This window comes from Marmota monax, unplaced genomic scaffold (genome assembly GCF_021218885.2).
Source record: "Marmota monax isolate L192 unplaced genomic scaffold, Marmota_monax_Labrador192_F-V1.1 WCK01_AAM20220418_F8-fsc00081, whole genome shotgun sequence".
NCBI classification, from domain to species: Eukaryota; Metazoa; Chordata; class Mammalia; order Rodentia; family Sciuridae; genus Marmota; species Marmota monax.
In genome coordinates, this window is record NW_026695234.1 from 4,319,066 (window position 1) to 4,344,479 (window position 25,414).

A 25,414-nucleotide genomic window follows, 5' to 3' on the forward strand; every position below is an offset into this window, starting at 1 on the left:
TGGGGATGTGGCTCAGTGGTTGAGTGGCCCTGAGTTCAATCCCCAGTACCAAAAAAAAAAGAAAGAAATGAAGGGAAACCCTGAATAATCCATCTGCTCTCAGTTCTTAAATAAACCCTTTAGATGTCACCAGTTCTAATCACTGGCATTTCTACACCTCGCCTACCCACCTGTTCTTCATTACTTGCTTTAGTTGACTACATGTAATATCTCCTGGGTATGGGTCCTCCGATCACCTCCCCTCATGCCTCAGTCCACAGTATCCCCAAGCTCCATCCTGGGGAGGCTGATTAGAGACTTGGGTCTCCATCTCCTCACACTTGGCTGCCTTATAATAGAACTCCCTTTTGCAGAACTCATTGTTACTATGATCTATACTCTGTGGGGCAGGCAAAACAGGTCTTATTTGGTAACAAAATCACACACATATATTCATTACAGCATTATTTTTAATAGCCAAAAAGTGAAAACAACCCCAATGTCCATCAACCAGTGAATAGATAAACAAAATGTGGTCTGTCCCTACAGTGGAATACTATTCAGCCATAAAAAAAGGAGTGAACTACTGATTAAGGCTACAACATGGGTGAGCCTTTAGAACAATATGCCAAGCAAAAGAAGTCAGTCACAAGAGACAGCATGTTCTGTGATTTATATGAAATACCCAGAAGAGGTGAACTTATAGGGACTCGACTTTTCCATAGAGAGTAGATTTGTGATTGCCAGGAACTGGAGGAAGGGAGAATGAGGAATGACTGCTGATGGGTGTGGGGTTCCATTCTGGTGAATATGTTCTGCAGTTGGGGAGTGTGGAAGGTCACCCAACTCTGAATACTTGTTTCTGTTTTTTGCAATACTGGCAATTGAACCCAGGGCCGCTCCACCACTGAGACATATCCCCAGCCCTGTTTAATTTCATTTTGGGACAGAGCCTCCCTAAGTGGCTAAGAATGGCCTCAGATTTGCAACTCTTGCCTCGGCCTCCCGAGTTGCTGGGATTACAGGAGGGCACCATCGCGCCCTGCTGGATTGTGCGCCCTCGGGGTACACTTTATGGACTGTAAGTTGTAACCCTGTACTGCATGTTTTTAAAGATCCAATTGCGGGACGGGGAGGGGTAGCCCCAGCCCAGAGGGACGGCAGAAGACACAGACCCTGGGGTGGGTGTGTGGCAGAACCGTGGACAATCTTTTTTCTTGGCTTTTAGGTTCTCAAATGGGTAGTGAGGTCATCAGCAGGGAGGATGGGGACTTCAGGGGACAGCAACGGTGCAAAATGGCTATCTAGCAGCAAGAGGAAAGGAAGAGGACGGGGAGGCCTGCTGGACCATCCATGGGAACCCCACCCCGCGAGCTCTGCACCATTACTATCATGTCATAATGGATTAAAAGCACCAACCATCAGAGGCACAAGACATACTGCCCTGGATGTCACCTTGTTTGCCCAGCCTGGTGACATCCAGGGCAGTATGAGGACAAAGAGCCCTGGTGCTGCAGACCGCAAATGGAACCCAAGGCCAGGGGCAGATCCACACTGACCTCGGAGCTGCTGCTGGGAAGCTGTGCTTGTCACCTCACCCCTCCCCCTCCCCCGCCCCCTCTGCTCTGCTGCAGCTCTGGGTCAGGTGACTTCTGATGGCTCCTCCAGGGCCAGGCTGTGGCATCCTTGGCACAGAATCCCAGCCCCCAACACGCCTGGCACCCACTACACGTGTATGGAATTAACTGTTGTCACCTCTGCCCCCAACAGCAGTGTCCCCTTGGGCTGTGCCTTCCCCTCTGGGGTTGGTTTCCACATCTGTGAAGTGAAGGGTGCGCTCCCCCAGGCCCCACAGCCGTGCAGGACAGCAGACGCACTGCCACAGGGGAAGGACCCTTTGGGGTGTCTCGGGCGGGGCAGGGGCAGGAAGGGGGGCGGGCGGCCTCTCCTGGGCTTTCAGACCCCCAGCTACAGGGACACACAGGCACCTCTCCCGATGGCCTTGGGGGGCAGTTCCTTGCCCATGCACTGCTCTGTGGGCTCACAGTGGCTGCCCCTGCCCAGCTGGGTGTCCAGGGGCCTAGGAAACAGCTCCTGCCCCCAAGTCAAAGCGCTGGCACAGGGGTGGCCGCAGGTCGAGATGAGCACAGAGTCATCTGGGCAGCAGATGGCATCCACGTGGCTCCCAGTGACTCTGCAGGGTGCAGCCTGCCAGGTGAGCCTGTCTGTAGGAAGGCCCTGGAAGTGTCCCCAGGAGTCTCTGTGGCTGGGCCAGACAAAGGGCAGCCTCCTCTGGTCCTTGTTTGCCCAGCCTGGTGACATCCAGGGCAGTATGAGGACAAAGAGCAACCCGAGAAGGAAGGGCAGGGTGGGCAGAGAAAAAGGGGGTGGGAGAGGGACCACCCCTCCCTCCAAACGTGCTTCCCCAGAGGGACCCACGGATGGGGAGACTGAGGCCCAGAGAGGCCAGTGACAGAGACAAGGCCACCAGCAGGGACCTGAGCTCACTCCCGGGCCCACAGCCCGTGCCCCTCCCCCTGCAGAGGGTCCTAAGCTGGGACTCCAATGGGCCCCCAGCCCTCCTGCCCCCTGCCCGGCTCCCCAGCCACCGCCTCAGAGCCGACCCTCAGTCTCAGGCAGCAGACAGAGAAGATGATGAGCAGGCAGCCCCTCCCCCGCCTCCTGGGCCTGTCGCTGGGCCAGAGGCCAGGAAGAGAATTTTCCGGGAATTTCTGGGGCCTCTGGCACAAAGATGCTGAGAAATCAGGGAGAAGGGAGGACAGGCAAGGAATGGGCGGGGCCGGGGGGGCTGACCCATGTCCTCACTGACAACTCCCAGCCCCCACCCCTGTCCCCTGAAAGCCACCCAAATTCCAAAGCTTGATTCAGTTCTGCCCCTCGGAGCCTCCCGGGCCCACTGCAGATTAACAGGGACCTCCTCTCCTGCTGCAGCAGGCTCCAAACCCACTGCGTCCAGCCCCCCTGGCTCTCCACCTGGACATCTGTCAGACGTGGGTACGGGGTCCCCAGCCCATTCTGTCTTCTTAAAGTCACTTCCAACTTTCCCAATAAAGTCCCAGATCAGTCAGGGAGCACAGGGACCTACGAAGGGCCTTGGGAGAGGGGTGTGTGTGTGTGTGTGTGTGTACATGCCCAGGTGTGGACAGATCACTATCCCCTGGAAGCAGGCCCAACAGGCAGGACAGTTGCCCGGGAGCCTCTCGGGTACAGACAGGAACAACCCCTGGGCATAGAACCCCTGAGCTTTTGCTTCTGTTGGATCCAGCTCCCTGCCCTGACCCATCCACCCTGGCTGTCCAGGCCCAGCTGCTGGAAAGGCTCTGTGTCGGGAGCAGGGCTCCTCCCAGGCTCGCCTCGACTCCTCTGCCCTCCGCTGAGCTGGACTTCAGCGTTTAGCCTGGCAACTGCCCATCCCTCTCCCAGTGTCTTAGAGCCTTCCAGCCCCCGCCCCCCGCCCAGTGCTGGGACTGAACCCAGTAGGGCTCTGTCAGGGGGTTACGTTCCCAGCCCTTTCGTTTTACTTTGAGATAAGGGCTCACTAAGTTGCTGAGGCTGACCTCAAGCTTGTAATCCTCCTGCCTCAGCCTCCAGAGTCCTGGGATTACAGGTGTGCACCATTACACCCAACTTGGCCCTCCTCTTGATGCTTAAGTCTGCAGAGGAGTGGGCCCCAGTGACCTGTTCCTGTGGCCAGACCCGGCTCCCCCTTCCCCAGCTTACTTACTGCCCGTCACTTGGCTACTTCCACCCTGGGACACAGATGGGCTTGCATTCCACGAGGCACGAGGCCTCCTTCAGTCCACCACCTTACCTTCAGGGACCCCACCACGTCCCCTGATGGCCACTGTAGGTTCCAGTTTTTAGATTGGAGCCCTTTGTTCATTTTCAGAATCTGGAGCAGAAAAAACATCTCTTCCAACCAGCAAGAGCTCACCTGGCCAGCTCAGAGGCAATGCTCTGTCTTCCTGTCCAGCCGGGACTCCCACAGGGCAGATGTTTCCAAAGGCAGCTTCCCATCCCCCGTCCCTACATCCATCCAACAAATGTACATTTCCTGATGTGCTGGGCCATCCTCCTCTGGGGAATGGAATGCTCCCCAAAGATTGTTCAAGACAGCACTGATGGAGGGAACTTGTAATAAAGCTGATGTTCTGTGTCCACACTGTTCACTAGAGCCAGTAGTCACTGACCATATGAGACATTGAGCAGCTTGTGTGACTGAGGAGCAGTTCGTGTAACTCAGGGAAGACTTCCTAGGAGAAAGTCTTTCCAAGGTAAGGCATCAGGAGTAAACCCTTCCAAGATGCAATGAGCACATGCAAAGGCCCTGAGGCAACAGAAAGCCCAGTGAGGACTGAGGCAGGTAGGAAAGCCCAGCCCTACACACAGGCAGCAGCTAGAACAGCCCCATCCACTCCCAGCTAGTGGCTTCTAAGCCCTCCCTAGGGGAGGCAGGACAGGCAGCTCAGGGTCCACTGTCAGCACTGGCCAGTGGCCTGAGCCAGCTTGCTCATTCTTCTCCCCTGACACCCACTGGAATGCTCTGCCAATCCCATAAACATAATTTGGAAAATCTTGTCTCAGTCCCCAGCTCGGCGGGCTCCTCTGCCCTTGTGCACCCTCTCTAAGGTCACTGCTGGGTGGAAACTGGCCCTTATCCCCCGGGAGCTCCTGACTCATTCTGGAACAAGCAGCAAAGCCCAGACTTTCTCAAGAACCAGCTCCAACAACAGGAGGGCAAATGTGACCCAGGGACACAGGGATGCAGAGGGGGGCAGGGAGCAAATCAGAGACAAAGAGAAAACAGAGAACCCGGCGGGGTGAGACAGAGACTGATGAGGATCACAGGAGACAGCCCAAGCCAGCAGGACAGATGGACAGATACACCAGGGAGAGCAGCCAATACAAGACAGAAACAAAGGCACATGCCACACAACAGTAGCAGACTAACAGGTGACAAAGACAGTTCTGGACACACAGGGCCTGGAAAACAGAAGGGAAAGCAACCTGTGATACTCCCCCACCCCGAGCTGGGGTGGGGTCTCCCAGGGCAGGTCTCCACTCTTGGGCACATCCACTGTCTGCACTTGCAGAAAAGAACACAAGGGGGCGGCATTGCTCCAACCAACGCCCACGAGCCAGGCGTCCAGCTTCCAGAAGATGATGGAGCCGGACTCTCCGTGGCTGGCAGCAGACACGGCCTCACTGAAAGGTGTGAGAGCCTGGATAGGGGGACTCCAAGCATCCACAGTCCCTCTCTCCTGATTCCATGATCTCAAGTCTGTCCCTTTCCTCCCCATTCCCAGTCTTGTTCTCTTTTCTGATGCCCACCTGGCATCCCGGGACCCTGCCCAAATGAAGTCAGATCTGTCTCCTGGAGTCCAGACCATTCACCCACCTGCTCTCTCCTGGTTTCCTTCTCCATGCTGATTCACGATCTTGCCACCAAGGTGAGTGCATTGAGTGGCCCCAGCAGGCCCAGAGTACCTCAGCACTCCTAGCTCAATCACCCCCTCTTCCTGTCCCCCTGTCCCCACCAGGACTTCACCTCCCAGCCCTGGTCTTCAGCCCACCCCCTCTCCCCAGGCCATGCCACCGCCGTCCTTGACCTGCACCAATGATAAGCTGCTCCCTCCAGCTACTGGTGTCCCGGACCCCACAGCCAGAGCTGTCTTCCAAAACATAAATATAATTGTGTGTCATCCCCTGCCTAGACCTTCCGGTAGCTTTGTATTGCTCCTGGGACAAAATCTAAGGTCTTCTGTGTGGGCTCTGCACCCCTGGTAAGCAGCTTCCTCTCCACTTCGATTCCTGCCCACAGCCACCTGCTCAGAAGCCTCTAAGAATTCATCAGTGGGCTGGGGACGCAGCTCAACAGCAGAGGGTCTGCCTGGCGTGTGTGGGGCCCTGTTCCATCCCCATCAAAAAATATATATATATACCTGTGGGGGCGGGCGTCATTGGAAAGGATAACAATGAACAAAGTTTCATTTGCATGGCTTCGGGTTTTTCCCTTTCACACTGGATCTTGATTTCAGTGGGGTGTCTCTGGTGGGGCCCCTAGTAAACAACACCTTATCTGGCTTATGAAACAACCTGAGAAATAAAATAAGAAAAAAAAAAAGAAAGAAAGAAACCACAAACCTATAACAACAGGGACCTGGTCCCCACAGGAGGGGGCCTGGAGAAGCTGTGCTGCTACTGCAGTCAGGGGGGAGGGGACACCCCAAGTCCGGGGAAACCGCCTCACACAGGAGGGTGAGGCTTCGGGCTTGGGCCTCCTGTGACCTCCTACGTGGGCCCATTTGATGTCTGAGGAGCTTGTCCTTTGGGGGTCCAAAGCAACGCTCCAGCCCAGAGACAGGAGAGTTGGAGGAAGGTGACTCAGCCTCGAGCTGGAAAGGAAGCCAACCTTGAACCCGGTACCCAGGCTGGTCTCAGGCCACTGTCTGTGCTAATTCCCTTTGTCATCCTGAACTTATTCTGTTAAAGACTTCATTCTTGACTCAGCTGTGTTGAGGGAAACCAAGGCCACCATCCCAGACCAGCCACTCAAGGCCAGTGGGGAGAGGCCCAGGGCTCTTTGGTGAGGGGCCCAGGGGAGCCATGTCCAAGCTGCAGTGGACAGTCCAGCCCTGGGAAGCCAGGCTCCAGCTGGACTCTGAGTCAGCAGCTCCTGTGCAGGGAGCCTCCCACCCAGCTGCTCCCTGGCTTCCGCCCAGGGGGGCTCCCAAAGACCATGTCCACAGCCTCCTTTCCTCCATACTCCCAGGGGAGGCAAGCACTCCACCGGCCCCCCGTTCCATTGTCAGGAAAACCCTCCCTTCCGCCCTCCAGCTCCTCCCCACTGTGCCCGAGAGCAAGCCTGCGGTCATCCATCCACACGTGATCATAAGCCAACGCATTCCTCTCCCAAAGCTTTCCCACCATGGAATGGGTTTGTGCCAAAAAGGTTATATGGGGAGTGTGAACTGGATTTTCCGGCCGACTTCCATTAGGCAGGCAGAGATGTGCTTCTCTCCAAGAGAGGAGGGCAGAGGAGCAAGGATCTGGCAGTGGGAAAAGGAGCAGGACTCCATGGAGATCTCATTCCCCCCAGGATGTGGTTTTAAGTTCATATTCACAACCTCTACCCTACCCTGTTTGTTAGAGGCACCAAATTAAAAACACAAGATGCGAGCCAGGCACAGTGGTACACACATGTAATCCCAGCAGCTCGGGAGGCTGAGGCAGGAGGATCGCGAGTTCAAAGCCAGCCTCAACAACGGCAAGGTGCTAGGCAACTTAGGGAGACCCTGTCTCTAAATAAAATACAAAATAGGGCTGGGGATGCGGCTCAGTGGTCGAGTGCCCTGATCAATCCCCGGCACCCAAAAAACAGAACAAACAAACAAAACAATCAAGATGCAATAGCAACACAGAGAGACTCAGGCTCAGTATCCAGAGACTGTTGAGGATAAAAAAAAAAAAAATAGATAGCCAGACACGTTGGCACACGCCTGTAATTCCAGCGGTTCAAGAGCCTGAGGCAGGAGGAAGGGGCTGAGTTGTTCCAAGCGGCACTGAGGGGCCTGAGTTCAAAGCCAGCCTCAGCAAAGTAGCAAGGCCCTAAGCAACTTGGGGAGAACTTGTCTCTAAGTTAAGCGCCCCTGGGTTCAAGCCCCAGTACCAAAAGAATAAAAGGAAAAACACCCAGACCACAAATCCAGGAGGAAAGAAGCAGAGTCAGCACCCTTCAGTGCCCCTCGGAACAACTCAGACCCCGCCTCCGGCAGCTGCCCTACCTCCGAGCTCAGGGAGGGCTGACCAGCCACAGAGCCACCTTCAGCCCTAGGTGCAGGGCTGTCCACTGCCGTCTCCTTCACTGCACGCATGCCCTGCACCGTTGGGTGGTCTCTCTGCAGCTCACTCTCTCTCCTTCCAGCCAGAACATTCCCTCCTCCCGATGGGCCACCAGGCTCGTGCCTACCTAGAAACCTTTGTTCCAAATTCCCCCTCCTCATCCTAACCCAGAATGCCCTCGAGCCCATTTGTTCCTTGTTTCGCTCCCCTTCAGAGAATGTCAGGGCCCTCGGTGGCCCTCCTGAGCCCTTCGTCTGATCCTTGTCACGCAGTCTTCTGCTCCTGGCTCCTCCTCCTCCCTTCCCCACACCCATGGATGCCACTCTCAGGCCAAAGGCTCTTCCCCCACATACACATGGAACCGGCAAACCTCAATCCATTAATAAAATAAAAAGCTGAAAAGCACCCTCCCCGCGACCCTGAATCTGCTCAACCACCTACCCAGCATCCTCCAGCCCTTCCTACCCCGGCCACACCATGAAAAGCACCTTGACCTTCTGGGGCTGGTCCACTGGCACCACCAGCACTGTCCTTGCCACACCCTCATGACTTCATGAAGTGGCCTCTGGTAGCCTGCTGCCCTCCACATCCCTTCTCTGACTTCCTTCCAGGCTGTTCTCCTCAGCCAATCCCTCAAATATGCTGTTCTCCAGAAATTTGTCCTAGACCCTCTTCCCTTCCCAACGCCCCCACCCGGTCTCCCGGGGCGGCCTGAATCCACCCCCTGCTCCACCATCAGCCACATGCTGGCCCAAACCTCCACACCTACTTATTTGCCTGATGCACCAGTCCTCACCCCCACGGTGCCCCAGACCCTCCATCCACCCCCATCCTCCCCACAGTCCCCCCAATCCACCATCCAGGTCTGGAAAGACGGCCATACTCCAGCCCCTGCCCGAGATCCTTCCCTGTCTCCCCTCGCTCTGCCCACCTCCTGCCATAGTCATAATAGCTAAGGACGAGAGGGACGTTATTTTATTGAGGGTCACTGGGCAACGGGCACTGTGCCAAGAACTTTCTCATATGCCACCCCATTTCATCTTCTAACAACCCTGTATATTAAATATTGTTATTTATTTATTCATTCATTCATTCATTTGGTACCAGGTATTGAACCCAGGGTTGTTTAGCCACTGAGTCAAATCCCCATCCTTTTTTTTTAATATTTTTTTTAGTTGTAAATGGATTTTACTTATTTATTTATTTGTTTATTTATATACTGGGATCAAACCCAGGGCCTCACACATGCCAGGCAAGTGCTCTACCACTGAGCCACAACTCCAGCCCCGCCCCCCATCCCTTTTTATTTTATATTTTGAGACAGGGTTTCACTAAGTTACTTAGGGCCTTGTAAGTTGCTGACGTTGGCCTCCAATATGAGATCCTCCTGCTTTATCCTCCTGAGTCACTAGGACGACAGGCATGTGCCACCATGCCTGGCTATACCCATTTTATTTATGGGCCTCAAGTGAGGCTCGGAGAGCACAAGCAAATTACTCCAGCCTTCAGGTCACTGGGGCAAAGCCTAGTGCATTTGGAGCCTACGTCAGCCTGATTTCCAAGCATTAGCCTCATCCATTTCCTACTTACTCCCCACAAATGCAGACCTGATCACACCAGCCCATCACTTCCTCGTTGCTCTCCAGGCGAATGGGCCCAGCACTCAAGGTTCCCTGAACACTGTCCCACCCACTTCCTCCCCCAGCCAGATGGGACGGCCACACCTGACAGGCCACCTCTTCCTGCCCTGCAGTTTACACAGCAGCCTCCTCTGCCTAGATGGCTTTGTCCCTCTCTTTCTCTTTCTTGTTCCTTAAGGCCAGCCAAGAGTGGCCTTCCTGGGGAGAACTCCAGTCTCTGGAGCTCACAGGACATTCCGTGCCTGCAGGGGCTGGCACCCACCACCCCGCCTTGCAATCACTTGTTCGATCTTTCAAGTGTCACTTTTAGTTTTGTAGCCTCCAGGGCCAACACGGGTCCTGTGTGTATCAGGAAAGTCCTCAGGAAAGGCCAAACTACGGAACAAGAGCTTCGGCCAGTAGGTCCCCAGGCCAGCAGAGGCGGAAGACAGCTCAGCCCTGTGTTGCAATCAGACTTTCTGTTGGGGCAGGTTGGGGTTCTGCACTTGAAATAAGATAAGAGATCATCTTACCCAAGAAAACTGGCGGGACTGCTCTAGACCTTTACAAGGACAGCCTCGTGGGATGAGACACTTAGCTGCTGTCTGAGTATAGATCCCCAGGACAGTATTCCTCAGAATCATTTTATTTTATTTTTTGGTATCAGCACATGCATAGACCACACTTCAGGTCATCGTGGAGTAAACAGACAAAGGCTGGAGGTAAAAGGTCTCGAAGCTCACACAGCTCCGGCTCCACCAAGGTGGGTGACCAATACCTAGGTGTGCCAGGAGCCCTTTCCTGTCACCCTACTTGGGAAGCTCTGATTACTAAGAGCTACCAGCCAGACACGGCTGCATGGCACTCACACGGGTGCTGTGGATAGGGAGCTCTGATGAAGCCAGGCCTGGAGCCACGCCAGCTCCCAGACCTGAGAACACACATGGAAGAGAGATAATGCAGCAGCTGGGAGGGTGCCCTGCTGGGCTGGAACCCTGGGCCCATCCTGCAGACCTCCCCTCCCCGGAGGTGGCCCAAGAAGCCAGCAGCATCTGTGAGCAGAATGCTGAGCCTTCCCTGCCAGAGGAAAGCTGCCACCGCAGTGGAATGAAGTTCTTCCAACCTTTTCATTCAGTTAATTGCTTAATGGAATGAATGGAGGGAGGGGCTGGCAGCAGCACCCCAGCACTTGCAGCTGCTATGAACGCTGGAATCTTCTCCAAAACGCAGCTGTTGGCCAGATAGAGGACATTCTCTGTGGCCCACGATGTCCCCTGAACTTTCCGGAGAGCCTGCAAATGTGGAAAGGTTGTCTTTATAAAACATTGAGGAGAAATTGTAAGCTGGAGGGTCCTCACCTCATGGCTACTTTAGCTAAGAAGCTGATGCTGCAGAGAAGGCTCTGCTCTTGATGACAGAGATGCATTTTGGCTATTAACAAAAGAGCTATAGGGGTGTGCCAGGTGACAAAAATTCCTCCTCCCAGGAGTTAACCAGTTACAGGAGAATTTGTATTCTGTGGACAGCTGGGAGTGCTGAACAAAGAGACCATTGCTGGTAGGGCCCCTGATACCTAGCAGTATAAAACATGACATTCAACTCTTTATAAACCAGTCATTGAATGGGTACATGGACAGATAGATGCACGCATACATGGACAAGTGAATGGATGGACAAATGAATGGATGGATGGATGGAAATGTAGGGGAATTTTATGATTTCCATAAATGTACCATGTGTGCTTAGAAAAAAGTATATTAGATACCAAATTTTATATAGGTCCATTAGAACAAACTTGCTAGATGTGCTTTTCAATTGATTATATCATGACTTATATTTTTGTTTGCTTGACTATAATCAAAATCAAGAGAGGTATCTTAAAATTTTCCACTATAATGAAAGATTTGTTAATTTCTATTTATTGTATTATTAACAATAATCTCCTTATTAAAGGAAATATTAAAGTTGCATTTTATTATGAAAACCTCCTTATTAAATTCCCTCACTCTTTTCTTCTGGACTTTAGACATATAAGTTAGTCTGTTTTTTGTTGCTATAACAAAATACCTGAGAATAAGTACTTTATAAGGAAAGAAGTTTATAGTTTATTTTGGACTACAGTTCTGGAGCCCGGGGAAGTTCAAGAGCACAGTTTGTGAAAAGGCCTTGCACTGCTCTAATTTATGGCATAAAGTAGAAGAGCAAGCAGGTGACTACGGAAGGGAAACACAAGGGCAGCCTCACTTTTTAACAACCCACTCTCATAACAGCTAATCCAGTCCCACAAGAGCAAGAACTCATTTCCTCAAGCAAAGCATTAATCCTTCTTAATGACTTAATCATTTCTTAAGAGTTCCCACTCTTTCAACATCAATTTTGGAAATCAAATTTCAACATGAATTTTGGTGGAGACAAATAAAACCCAAACCATAGCAATATCTATTAGACCATATCTTTTTATGTTCTTTTAACCTCTCATATTTCCCATCTCCTTTTTTTCTCAAGCATAAATTCTTCATACCTATCTTTCCATTTACTGATTCTCTCTTTAACTGTGTCTAAACATTTTCAACATATCCATTGACATTTAATTTGAACTATTATATTTTTCATTTATTGGAGTTGTATTTTTAAAAATATGGGTGACATTTACATAATGTGAATTTAACCGATTCAAAATGAACAATTTTAGTGGTAATAAGTACATTTGTCTTTGTCTTTTCTTTCTTTTTTCTTTTTTAAAGGTCTCTTTATAGAACCTTATGACTGTAGCCCAATGTTAGTCATATTTAGGTTTTCCTGATATTACAAATCTTTAATATTTTATTGACCATATAAAATACATTAAGTATGTAAAGGTGAAATTTAACAATTTACCTAATGCTATGTACATTTAGGTTTTCATAAGTTATGTCTTAAATACTTGTTGGTGGATTTTACTTATTGCTTGATCTAGAAATAATTTATGCTAAACACTGTGCTAAGTGCTGCATGTACAATGACAGATAAGTAATAATGATTGATTCCAAGGTGTTTACTGTCTTCTTTGTCACATAGAATTTTCCATATCCAGGATGATTACTTTGGATGGACTTCTAAATGTGAAAAAATAAATATAAGAATATAGTGAAAAAAAAAAATAAAGGTCTCTTTATTCCCAATAATTTCCAGTTTTATATTTCTTTTTGTAATAATATTTCTTTAAGCATTGAACTTTTATACATTTAGCTTTTTTAATTTTCTGTGTAACCATTCTATATTTAATATGTGACTGTCCATAATTTGCAGTTCTTAGAATCTGATGTTAATTGTCCATTGATTCTGATGATGACTTTCTGGCACAGTGGTAGTACTTCTCGTGAGTCTCATCATTTTTATTGTGAGTTAATTATCTGAACCCTCATAATCTGTGAGGGTTCTTTGATTTGAGAAAACTCTTGCAGAGAATGTTTGATAAAGGTATCTCCAATAAAAACCATCTCAGCCCCCATTGAGGGTTTGGCCCAGAAAATGAACCCAGCACTTGTCTCAGTGCTACTCCACGTGTCAGCAAACATGTGACAGTGTTGCTATGTGATGCAACCTCGAGGCTCCTTTCCCATGTCTGGCGACAGGCTAACTGCCACCCCTCTGCTTCCCTCTGCTCCACTCACTTCCTGCTCCCAGTCACACCGGCCACACTAGGCACAGCAGGGAGCTCATTCCTAAACTCTTAGCTATTAAGTCCCAATTTCTACCTGCCACAATGGGACCCTCAGCCACTCTAGCACCAGATCGTGTTTACTGGTTGGTTGGTTGATCAGTTTGGTTTTGGAGAGAGGATCCCTAAAGACCTCTACTTTGTGAGACCAGTGTCGCCTCAAAGATGGCATCCTATATGGGGTCAAATCATAGTGGAGAAGAAGCACCTCTCAGAGCCCCTCGTTATCATGGCCCTGGTCTGTTTCAGCAGCTTCCCATAATTAAAGGGATCTTCTTATCTCCACCCCATGTCTCCACCTCTCCAGGGGCTATAAATTCAGGATTGGAAAGGAATGTCATTTTTGGGTCCCCTCAATTGCCAAAAGAACATAGCTGGGAAGGATTGAGAAGCACAGCAGGACCACCCTCCAAGCCTGTTTTCTTCTAAAGTCATCCTACCTGGACTGACGACTCCCAGGATTGCTGTGGAATTAAAAGGGAAGACAGAAGTGAAATCTTTGAAAGCTCGAAAGATCTCAAATTTATAGGAAAGTATTGGTAATATCATTTATTACTAAAATTAACCACAAGGACCACAGACACAGAAAAGATGGAGAATCAAACTCTTCACCTGGTCCCTAGGTTTCCTGCTTTGGCAATGGTGTGGAAGCATAATGGTAGCCAGTTCCTCAAGTGCAATTTCACAGTTTTATTTCGTAACCTAGGGCGGGTACTACTGCAGATATTTATTATTTCCAAAGAAAGCTCTTGGGCTATAATCCCCCAAGGAAAGACTAATGGATTTGTTCCTTTGAGCATAAAGTGCCCCATTCTGTCTCCTGCCTTGAATAGATGCACTCCACTTGTTGAATTCACTCCATTATAGAAGAGTTTCAATTTCATCCTGATGAGTAGGGGAAGTCAAGTTTTTCAACATATTTTACTACAACTCATAGTAACATGTACCATTTACACAACAACCCAGTCCAAATATACCCACAAAACCATTTTCACAAAATGATCCCTACCTCATTACATATAACGCACACTCATATTTTCAATTCTATCCTGTCTTATGCAATTATAGTCTTTTTTTAAAAAAGTTTATGATCACAACATACTAGTTGATTTATACCTTGAAACACTTAGAGAAGTGACAAGAGGAGCAGCTTGTCTGCCTCCCTCGGGATCCTGGAGAAAGAGATGAGCTTCTCCCCTCCCCGAGGCTGCAGGTGTTATGTACAGTGTAGCCCAGATCCAAGGGCTTGATTCCTCTTTCTCTCTGAAAAAGTGATGCTTGTCTTTCTTCCTTTCTTCCTTCCTCCAAAATATGTGTTGAGTACCTACTGTTTTCTAGGCACTGCGCTAGGTGCTAGGAACATGTAGATAAATGACACTGAAACAACCCAGAGGATTCGGACCCTTCCAGTGATGAGGTTAAACCTCCTCGTGAATAAAAGAAACCAGGGAATTCAGGGGCCAGGCTTCTTCCCCGTCCTTCTGATCTTCCGTATGAAAGGAGTCCCACAACGCTACGCCCCTCTCTGCCCTCCCAAATACTCCACTCCAAAGAGGTCGAAGAACTTGTCTGATTGGAAATTTTAGAAGGAAACTCTGGTACATGCGACATTGACTTCTCCACTTCCTTTCACCTAAAATCAAACTGCCTTCACCATGCACATCTCTAACTCTGCCCTCCAGGCTTTAAAGTTTCGCACAGGATCAGCCATGGTGCTGCTCAGAACAAGATGGGCAGATCAACTTCAATCTGGAGTTTAGCTTCATAAAGCCTGCATTCAAAATCACCATCTCCAATAACAGCTCCTCTCTGACGTTGGTGGTTCATCACCAACTGCCCGACACTTTATCCTAATTTTCCATTTTCCCTGCTGTAGACAAGGGAGAGGGGCACTGTCTAGAGGGCCTCTCCATGGGTGCAACTTAGCCCCTCACCAGTTTTTTGCTTCACAAAATCCTAGGAGCCAGACTGGTGACAACAATCATCCCCTAGACAGCAGGACAGGGGAGATCTTCAGAAAAAGTTGATGTTGTCTTTTCTGAGCAGAAGAAAGGACAAGATATGAAGACTCAGGTCCACTGAGAACATTTGAATCCTCAACACAACCTGAAAGCCCAGAGCCAGGCAGGCCACCGTGGCTGAAAACCTTGCCTTGCCTTGTACCCTGATGGGACTTCTTCCCTTTGCAGGGCTAACTACCTCTCTCCTCCTAGTGGCAGATGTAGTGCTCCTGTGAGGCAATTCCAGATGTGAAATTCACACACACACACACACACACACACACTCACACATATGACTTTTCAATTCTTATTGGATTTGACTGATGGTTTTAGGAGTTATGTCTCAGAACCCAGATAATTTAAAATCAAGTATCAGGCACCCTGTTCTAAGAATCCCATCAATTCACTTCTACCTTCCCACTGAGGGTCCACCTTCCTTTCCGTCCTCCATGACATCTGACTCCCGCATGTTTCCTAAATAGATTCTGTGACATGGCTCTCTTCTCAGAGTCCTGCCAACCCCTATTCCCCAGTGCCTACCCTCCCTGCCACAGGACACAGCAGGCAGCTTTTCTAAACACAAGTTCTTCCTAAGAGTGATCCCATTGAAAGTTGGAATTCTAAGAATTTTTACTCAATTGGGTTTTGTCATATGGTGTTACGGGGCATGTGAAGTGTTGTTCTCTGGAAATGGGAAGGGTTTGGCAGGGAATCCAGAGTAGAGGCTGCGCAGGTCCCGCGGTCTTGCTCTTGATGGAGATAGTTTTTGAGCTATCATTGGTTTCTTCTAAGGCTTCTCTCCTTGGCTTGTATTCAGCTGTCTTCACATGGTCTTCCCCCTGTGCACACACACCTGTGCCTAAATCTCTCCTTATAGAGACACCAACCACACTGGATTAGGGCCCATCTAAAGACCTCATTAAAACTTAACTGCCTCTTTAAAATCTTTATCTCCAGATACAGCTACGCTATAAAATGGAAGGGCGTAGGCCATTGGCATTCAAACTGGAGGTGAGGCCATCACACTAATCATACATTTTGTTTTGCTTTGTTTTTCTGACTTCTGGTTTCCACTTAGTGAACACATTAGGTGTCCTTAAAAGACTTGCTTAGGGGCAGGGCATGGTGGCACACGCCTGTAATCCCAGAGGCTTGGGAGGCTGAGACAGGAGGATCATGAGTTCAAAGCCAGCCTCAGCAAAAGCAAGGGGCTAAGCAACTCAGTGAGACCCTGTCTCTAAATAAAATACAAAATAGGGCTGGGGATGTGGCTCAGTGGCCAAGTGTCCCTGAGTTCAATCCCCGGACTTCAATCCCCAAAACAAAAGACTTGCATGGGAAGACAGAGATTCTTTGGCACTAAAAGGAGATTCTCCCAAGCCAAAGAGGCAAGAAGAAGGTATTGTCAACAGTGGGGACCCCAGCCTGATCCCAGGTAAATTCCCAGTGATGACCAGATTCACAGAGAAAGGCCATCATCTCCAGCCTAGTCTGAGAACCCCCCACCAAGCCTGAGCCAGGCAGAGCCAGGCAGAACAGCCTGAGGGAGCCTCAGCACCTTGAAGACCAGCCAGCCTCCCCCAGCCCTACAGAAACCTGGAACTTTGTACTACCCAGGGCTGGGGCTCCAGGAGAGGCAATTCCCACTGCCATGATTTAAATGTCCCTCCAAAACTCATGATGCACACACGAACTGCCATTCCAACTGTGTGGCGGGCTGGGACTGCTAAGGGGCCATCAGGTCATGGGGACTCTACCCTCAAGAGTGGATTAATGCCATTATTATTGGCACCGGCTAGTTATTGTGGGAGTTGGCTCCTGGTGAGAGGTTAAGTTAAGCCCCATTTTTTCTCTGTCCTGAGCATGCTCACTTTCTTTTTTTTTTTTTCCTGCCATGTTATAGTGCATCACAAAAGCCCTGATCAGATGCTGGTGCTATGTTCTCAGACTTCCAGCATCCAGAACTGGGAGTTTATAAACTTTTGTTTATAAATTACATAGTCTGTAACATTCTGTTAGAGCAGCAGAAAATGAACTAATACACTTACCCAGCCAGCAAGATGACTTAGAATCTAAATCTATTTTTTATTATTTTTTATTTTTTTTTTATTTATTTTTTTTAATTTAGTTATCGGCGGATACAACATCTTCGTTTTTGTATGTGGTGCTGAGGATCGAACCCGGGCCGCACGCATGCCAGGCGAGCGCGCTACCGCTTCAGCCACATCCCCAGCCCCATAAATCTAAATCTAAATGGGGTTGCCTTAAAGAAAATAAAGAAATGTATTCTTTCTTGCATATCTGAGTTAATTAACTAAAATCGGTACATTTGTGTCCCCCAGCGCCTAACACAGTGGTTCATATAGAAGAGCATGTCTGAGAAACATGAAAACAGAAAGGGGAAATGAGAACAAGAGATGGTAAACACAGAAGAGTTGGCCCCTCTTCACTGGGCCCCTCTCCACGTTCCCAGAGGGACTCTGGCTTCCCCTCCTCTGAGCTCCATCTGGCATTGGTCGCACACACCACCTCCCTGTGCTTGTGTGTTCTTGCTTTAAAATCCCCACGGAGGACGAGTGGCTTCCAGTGAAGAGCCATGCCTCGCCCATCCCCGGCCCCACCCACCCCACTCCAGGCAGGGACTGGACTGGTGCTTTCTAAAGTGGAATAAAATAGGCACTGAGTCAAGACAGAGAAAACAAACCAACCCAGAGCTGCTCAAAGGTGGAGGCAAGTGGGGAGAGCTCCCCGCAGCAGGGCTCTGGGAGGAGGAGGAAGATGTGGTTCAGAGCGCAGTGGAGGGAGGGGCTGGGCACAGGAGCAACAAAGTCCCCAGCCTTTCAGGAACTGGCTCAGGCCTGCAGAGGAGACATCACTGTTGTTTCTTCCTGGTCATGATTTATTCAACTAAGCTGTGTCTGAAAATACCCTGGCCGGCAGTTGCTCTCCCAGCATGTGGGCGGGCCTGGAGTGCAGCTTTCAGACACAGTTCCCAGCTACACTGGGTGTCTCCCAGCTCCAAGAGGCCGGAGGGGCAGACACCAGCCCATTACCCAGAGGACAACACTGAGGCCTGAGAGTCAACAGACTTCACCCAGGGTCACACAGGGCCAAGAGCTGCTGAAGGAGAAGGGAGGACAGCAGGACGACCCCCGGAAAAAGAAAGCATTTGTCCTCTGAGCTAAGGAGACGTAAAGGCTGCAGTGGCCTAAGTGCCACAGCCTCACCTCCACCCACTGCCCCAGCTTTCTGAGGGGGTGCCAGGTGCCAGGGGAGGAAATCCAGGAAGGAAGCAGCTGCCTCTGGAGGAAATGGAGGAAAATCATACAGAAGCCTAGGCTCTGGAGTCCCCTCGTCACCCCTGACATGCTCAGGAGCCAGGGAGCAAAGCTAGACCATCTGTGCTACTACGTCCCCAACTCTTCACACGGGGCCAATATGTCAGCTGTGTTTCTGTTACAAAAAGTCAACACGGTATTCTGGTCCTGGGGCCAGAAACAGTCAGAAAACATGAGAATGAATCTATGACTCATGCCTACATGACTTGAGCGAGCCTCTTGAACTCCGTGTGACTCAGTTTCCTCATCTGTAAAATGGTCATACTATGCCTCCTAGAAGGCTGCTAAAAGGGTCAGATGAGGTAGGAGAGCCTGGGCTTCAGAGCTTGGGAAACTTCACCCTTGCCTAGCTTCATGCACACAGACCTCCTCGTCTCCTTCCAGGCCATTGCCCTTCAAATGAAAGATTCAGCTGGGGAAAAGGTGCATAAATCATAGATAATGAACAAGAATAGACTTCAAAGCACAGTCATATCTATCAAAGAGGCTGCTCTAAAGCACACTGATGAAAAGGCTTCAGAGGCAAAGCCGTGCCCTGAACAGGATGCTTTAAGGAAAACCTCACCATGGACCAGACACCTGAGCTGAGCCAAAGGATGGGCAGGAGTTCACCAGGCAGAGGGGGAGAGGAAAGGCAAGCCCTCAGGACAGAGTGACAATGGCTTGATGCAAGGAGGAACTTGGACAGCAAGAGACCAGCATGGCCCAGAGCCCAGCGAGGGGAGCTTCCCAACACTCTTTGAAGTAAAAATCCCCTTAAAAAAATAATAGACTTTATGTTGTACAGCAGTTTTAGATTCACAGCAAAATTAAGCAGAGAGTACAGAGAGTCCCCATAAGCTCCCTGCCCGCACACAGCCTCCCCCACCATCCACATGCCCATCGCCCATCGCGGTGCACAGTTTTTACAGAGGATGAACCCGCATGGGACATCGTTATCACCCAGAGTCCTAGTTTACATCAGGGCTGGCTGCGGAGGTCCGTGGGTTTTCACAGACGTACGCCACGCATCTGCCCTTGCAATATCACACAGAATGATGGCACTGGCCTGAAGTCCCCTCCATGCTCTGCCTGTTCATCCCTCGCTCCTCTCATCCCCAGTAGCCCCTGATCTTTTCACTGCGTCCATAATTCTGCCTTTTCCATGTGGTTGGAAGCAAACAGCATGCTGTCTTTCAGTTTGGATTTTTTCACTTACAGAAATCCACCTAAGGTTTCTCTGTCTTTCATGGTAATACACAGTGTGGAGGCAGGTGGGGGTTTTGCCTCATGAATTCAAAGAATGAGATTCACCCACGACAGTGGGTGAAAGTGAAGTGTAAGGGCTTATTAAAGCAAAATGAAGCAAAGCCCTCATCGCTAGGTTTGATTGTTAGGGTTTAGCTGTGGTGTCCCCCAAAAGCTCACGTGTGAGACAATGTGAGAGAATTCAGAGGAGAAATGATTAGGTTGCGAGAGCCTTGACCCAATCAGTGAATTAACCCCTGATGGGAGTAACTGAGTGGTGACTGGAGGCAGGTGGGGTGTGGCTGGAGTAGGTGGGAACTGGGGCCGTGGCTTTGGGGCATATATTTGTATCATTCGAGGGGAGTCTCTCTGCTTTCTGATCACCATAGAGCTGCACTCTTCCACCATGATGTCCTGCCTCACCTCCAGCCCTGAGGAATGGAGCCTGCTGTCTAGAGACTGAGACCTCTGAAACCATGAGCCCCTGAATAAACTTTCCTCCTCTGGTTGGGTCCGTTAGTCACAGCAGTGAAAGAACTGACTAATGCACCAGGGATGGCTATTGTCTAGAGGTTCCCGTGGATCTCCAGGGTGAAGGAAGTCAGCCCCCACCAATTCTGGGTAAGGCACTCGGTGTCTACAAGGTGGTCATGCAGTCTCTAGACCAATCAAAATATTGATCAGGTTTTTCCTTCTTTGGAGAGGCCATGGACTCCAAATTGCCCCAATTTAAAAATAATCTTTTTGCAAGTTTCTCAGCAAAAAACCTCCAGCTGCCTGTTTGTGCTATGTTGCTTAGGAAGTCACCAAGGGCCCATTTCCCTATCTACACAGCCTTATCTCTTCCTCCTGACTTCATCATGACTGAGAGCTCGTTTCTTTTTGGTTTTGAATAACAGTCCAATGTCTGAATCCGAGTCCCCCCCCCACACTTTTTTTTAAGAGAGAGAGAATCTTTTTAATATTTATTTTTTTTAGTTTTCAGTGGACATAACATCTTTATTTTATTTTTATGTGGTGCTGAGGATCAAACCCAGCACCCCGTGCATGCCAGGCAAGCGCATTACCACTTGAGCCACATCCCCAGCCCCTGAGTCCCTTTTTAATGTCAAAATAATTTAATATCCCACCAACATAGCAATCACATTTTTAGAATCCACAGATTGAAGCTACGATGAATCCAGCAATGCTTTGTATAGATTATTAGTTATAATGATCTCTACATCAATTTTTCACATCTCATATTTTTGATGCTAAATAAAGGCCAAAATGACACTACTGGATGCATCCATGACAATGGATGCCAGGGGTGGGTGACCGAAAATGAGGACTGCTGCAGGAATGGACGGCTACCTAAGAAAGAGGCTACCTAAGGATCTTCTGTGGGGCACATGACTAGTCAGATATGCATTTTGAAAAGATCACTCTGGCTTGCCGTATCCTAGGATGGATGCCAGGACTCTCTTCCAACATCCCCAGGACAACTCTCCAAACAAGACTATAGCTAGATCCAGTTGCGCCAGATTCCCAGAGGTGCCATTGAAAAGCCTTGTTGATCTATTCAACCAAAACCTTACCCAGGTTGTGCTTCCAAACAAAACCTTGCTTTAGAAACCAACACTGAAGAGTCTAAAATCCAAATTTAGCTTCATAGTCAAGGAGCTGAGTACCTACTCCAGAGAAAACCAGAGCCTATCGAGGCTTAGAACCAGGCCAAGATCATAGACAAAAATCACCCTGAAGAGAAGATTCGCGGGAGAGAAGCCAGATGGTGTCATATGGCACTCACTTTCTCCCAATTACACACCCTCCTCAGGGTCTCTAGGAACAACTCCTACTTTAGCATTGATCCCAAAGGACAACTCGCTCAAGAAAGTGGGCTTCTGGAACCAAGACTCAATTTTGTGTTTCAAAAAGGAAGATGAAGGGCTGGGGATGTGGCTCAAGCGGTGGCGCGCTCGCCTGGCATGCGTGCGGCCCGGGTTTGATCCTCCCTCAGCACCACATACAAAGATGTTGTGTCCGCCGAAAACTAAAAAATAAATATTAAAAATCAATCTCTCTCTCTCTCTCTCTCTCTCCCCCCCCCCCCCCCCCGTCTTTATCAACTTGGCTGGATTGGGAAACACCTAGAACATTAGCCAAGCACACATCTGGGTGTGTCTGTGAGGGTGTTTCCACATACCCTGGGCATGTGGATTAGCAAACTGAGTGAGGAAGAGCTGCCCCCGAAAGCAGCCAGCACCATCCAGCAGGCTGGGAGCCCAGGTAGAACAAAAAGTGGAGGAAGGGGGAAGCTCGAAGTCACAAGCAAGTTGGACTCTTCTCAAGTGCGAGTGGATCTTGCTGCTGCCTTTGCCCACAGTCATCTGACTCCAGATTCTTCAGCCTTTGAGTGCAAATTCATACCAGCCACTCTCCAGGAAGCCTCGAGTTTCAGACAAGAGCTGCATCATTGGATCCTCTTGCCCTGAGGTTTTTAGCTTCTTGGATTGGCAGCTGCAGGTTTCTCTGGTTCTCCGGCCTTCAGACTGCCCTTGTAGGACTATCCAGACTTTGATCACGTAAACCCATCTAATAAATTCCCTCTCACAATTACCTACACGCTCTGTTGGTCCTGTCCCTCTAGAGAACCCTAATATACCAGCTCAGAGGAAAAATCTGCTGAGGCCTTCAACAAGAATAAGACTGGGGACACAATAGAAGGTTCAAGGTGCAGAGGCCGCACCAAATCGCCCCAGTCTTACCCACAACCCCCTGGTTTACCTGGAGCCAGGAATGAGGCCTAGAGGCAAGTTCTGTGGATCTGATGTTGTCACCCTGGGCCCTAAATCTCTCTTTCACTCTTCCTGAGTCTTCAGCATTGTTCTGGAACTCCACTGGAGCCTTCTGGAGATGGTAGGCCAGACTTCAGGAGGCAGAGACAGGGAGGGGTACGGCCAGGCACCTCACAGCTTCCGTGACCCAGTCTGGCTCTGGAGTTCACAGAGTCAAGGAGGATGCACATCTAATTGACACAAACCATCTTGCCATCGTCACAGTAGTTGACTGAGACAAAAATCACTAGCCAACGTTAAAGCCTATAAGGAATAATGAGACAGACATCACCTCAAAGAGTCTCCCCACAGATTTCTTTTTCATTAAAGAAACATGGGTGATCTTGCCGTGGAGAAGCCTGGCAAACCCCACCCTTACCAAGTGATCACACTTCACTGGGCTAGTGACAGCGGGGCTGACAGGAAGTGCCTGCAGTGGGCTGGGTGGAGGGCACAGTCACTTCTGTGGTGTTGACAGCCTCCAAAGCATAAGCCAGGTGTAATCATGAGGAAGCGTCAAACCACCCCACAGCGGTGGCAGTCGATAGAGTGCACTCTTTAAAGATGGGGTGCAAATGACAAGGGCTGCAGAGGTAGTGAGCCAGCTGAGGAATGTTCCAGAAGTGAACCTTCCATCTGCAGCCATGAGACCATCTCTCTGGGGGAGCCTGTCAGAGGACTGGTCCTGCCTAACAGGTCTCAGAAGTGCTCAAGAAACGGACACGGGTGGTCTCAGCTCTGCTCTTCACAGAGATCTCCCCACCCTACTCGAAGTTTTAAAGTCATTTAAATGTGTCAATTAAAGATTTTTTTAAACTAATTTTAAAAGGTAGCTCTCAAACATAATATTAACTGGAAGAAGGCAGACACAAGGGGCGCCTATCACAGGAGTCCACTGATCCAAATTGCTCAATGAGGCAAATTAACCCATGACTGTCAAAGTCAGACCAAGAGACTCTCATAAACCAATCTCAAAACTTGCTTCCAAGCTACAGTAACCAAAACAGTGTGGTTCTGGCACAGGATAGACAGACAGTCACGTAGACCACTGGAATAAAACTGAGGGTCCACAGTAACCAATGTCTATGGCTAACTAATTTTCAACAAGGGGGCCAAGACCATTCCATGGGGGAAAACAGTCTTCAAAAAATGGTGGTGGGACAACTGGACATCCACACGCAAGAAAGAAGCCGGACCCCTACATCACACCAGGCATAAAAGTTAAATCAAATGGGTCAACAACCTGGGCTGGGGTTGTGGCTCAGTGGTACAGTGCTCACCAAGCACATGCGAGGCTGTGGGTTCGAGCCTCAGCACCACATAAAAAAATAAATAAATAAAACAGAGGTATCGTGTCCAACTACAACCCAATAAATAAATAAATAAATAAATAAATAAATAAATGGGTCAACAACCTAAATGTAAGAGCTAAGACTCTAAAACTTTTAGAAGAAGCTGGGCATGGTGGCACAGACCTGTAACCTCAGCTACTCAGGAGGCTGAGGCCAAAAGAATTGTAAACAGCTAATCAAACAAGCAGTTGTACTGAAGGTTCACAGAAGCACTATTCACAATAGTCAAAATAGAAACAACTCAAATGTCTATTGACCGATGAGTAAATGGAATGCACTATGTGCACACAATGGACTATTACTCAGCCATAAAAAGGAATGGGGTGCTGATGCATGCCACAAATGGATAAACCCTGAAGACATTATGCTGCACTAAAAAAGTAGAGGCAAAAGGTGATTCCATTTACATGGAATAAACAGAATAGGTAAATCCCTAGAGACAAAACACTGATGGATCGGATCCTTGCCAGGGGCTGGAGGCAGGGAGAATAGAAAGTAAGTGTTCAATGGGAATAAGTTGGGGTTTTGTTTTGTTTTTATGTTTTAGGCACCAACTGAACCCAGAGGCTCTACCATGGAACAGACAGAGCCTCACTAAGTTGCTGAGGCTGGCCTCAAACTTGTGACTCTCCTGCCCCAGCCTCCCAGGCTTCTGGGATTACAGGTGTACGCCACCACACCTAATTTATGCTTTATATTTAAATGGAATCATTTCGAGACAACACTGTCCAAAAGAAATTTCTGATGGAAATGTCATATATCCCCCCTATCTATACTGTGCCGTTAGCCACAACTGCCGATTGAGCATTTAAAATATAGCTAGTGTGTCTAGGTCCCTGAATTTCTAATTTTAATTAGTTTACATTTAAATTTATTTAAATAATCACATGTGGTTAATGGCTACTGTATTAAATACTGATCTAGTGCTCGCTTCGGCAGCACATATACTAAAATTGGAACGATACAGAGAAGACTAGCATGGTCCCTGCACAAGGATGACACGCAAATTCGTGAAGCGTTCCATATTTTTTAATGATCAATGGGTTACAGAAGACATAAAGGAGGAAATCAAAAAATTCTTAGAGATAAATGACAATACAGACACAACATATCAGAATCTATGGGACACAATGAAAGCAGTTTTAAGAGGGAAATTCATTGCCTGGAGTTCATTCCTCAAAAAAAGAAAAAACCAACAAATAAATGAGCTCACACTTCATCTCAAAACCCTAGAAAAGGAAGAGCAAAACAACAGCAAATGTAGTAGAAGACAAGAAATAATTAAAATCAGAGCTGAAATTAATGAAATAGAAACAAAAGAAACCGTTGAAAAAATTGATAAAACTAAAAGTTGGTTCTTCGAAAAAATAAATAAGATCAACAGACCCTTAGCCATGCTAACGAAGAGAAGAAGAGAGAGAACTCTAATTACTAACATACGGGATGAAAAAGGCAATATCACAACGGACACTACAGAAATACAGAAAATAATTAGAAATTATTTTGAAACCCTATATTCC

General features: G+C 48.8%; 1 long non-coding RNA gene and 1 other non-coding gene across 2 annotated transcripts in view; one reads left to right on the forward strand and one right to left on the reverse strand.

Annotated features, from left to right (window-relative positions):
• Positions 1–10,091: 10,091 nt before the first annotated feature.
• The window catches only part of LOC131423956 (uncharacterized), a 74,989-nt gene continuing 59,666 nt past the window's right edge, over positions 10,092–25,414 (reverse strand). Inside the window, exons 4-5 of the long non-coding RNA XR_009226196.1 lie at positions 13,602–13,625; positions 10,092–10,753 (exon numbers count right to left, since the gene is read on the reverse strand). This is a non-coding gene — a long non-coding RNA (uncharacterized LOC131423956). The remainder of the gene's footprint in view (positions 10,754–13,601; positions 13,626–25,414) is intronic.
• On the forward strand, positions 24,818–24,924 carry LOC124088970 (U6 spliceosomal RNA). The gene has a single exon (XR_006850540.1). It is a non-coding gene; the product is annotated as a U6 spliceosomal RNA (small nuclear RNA).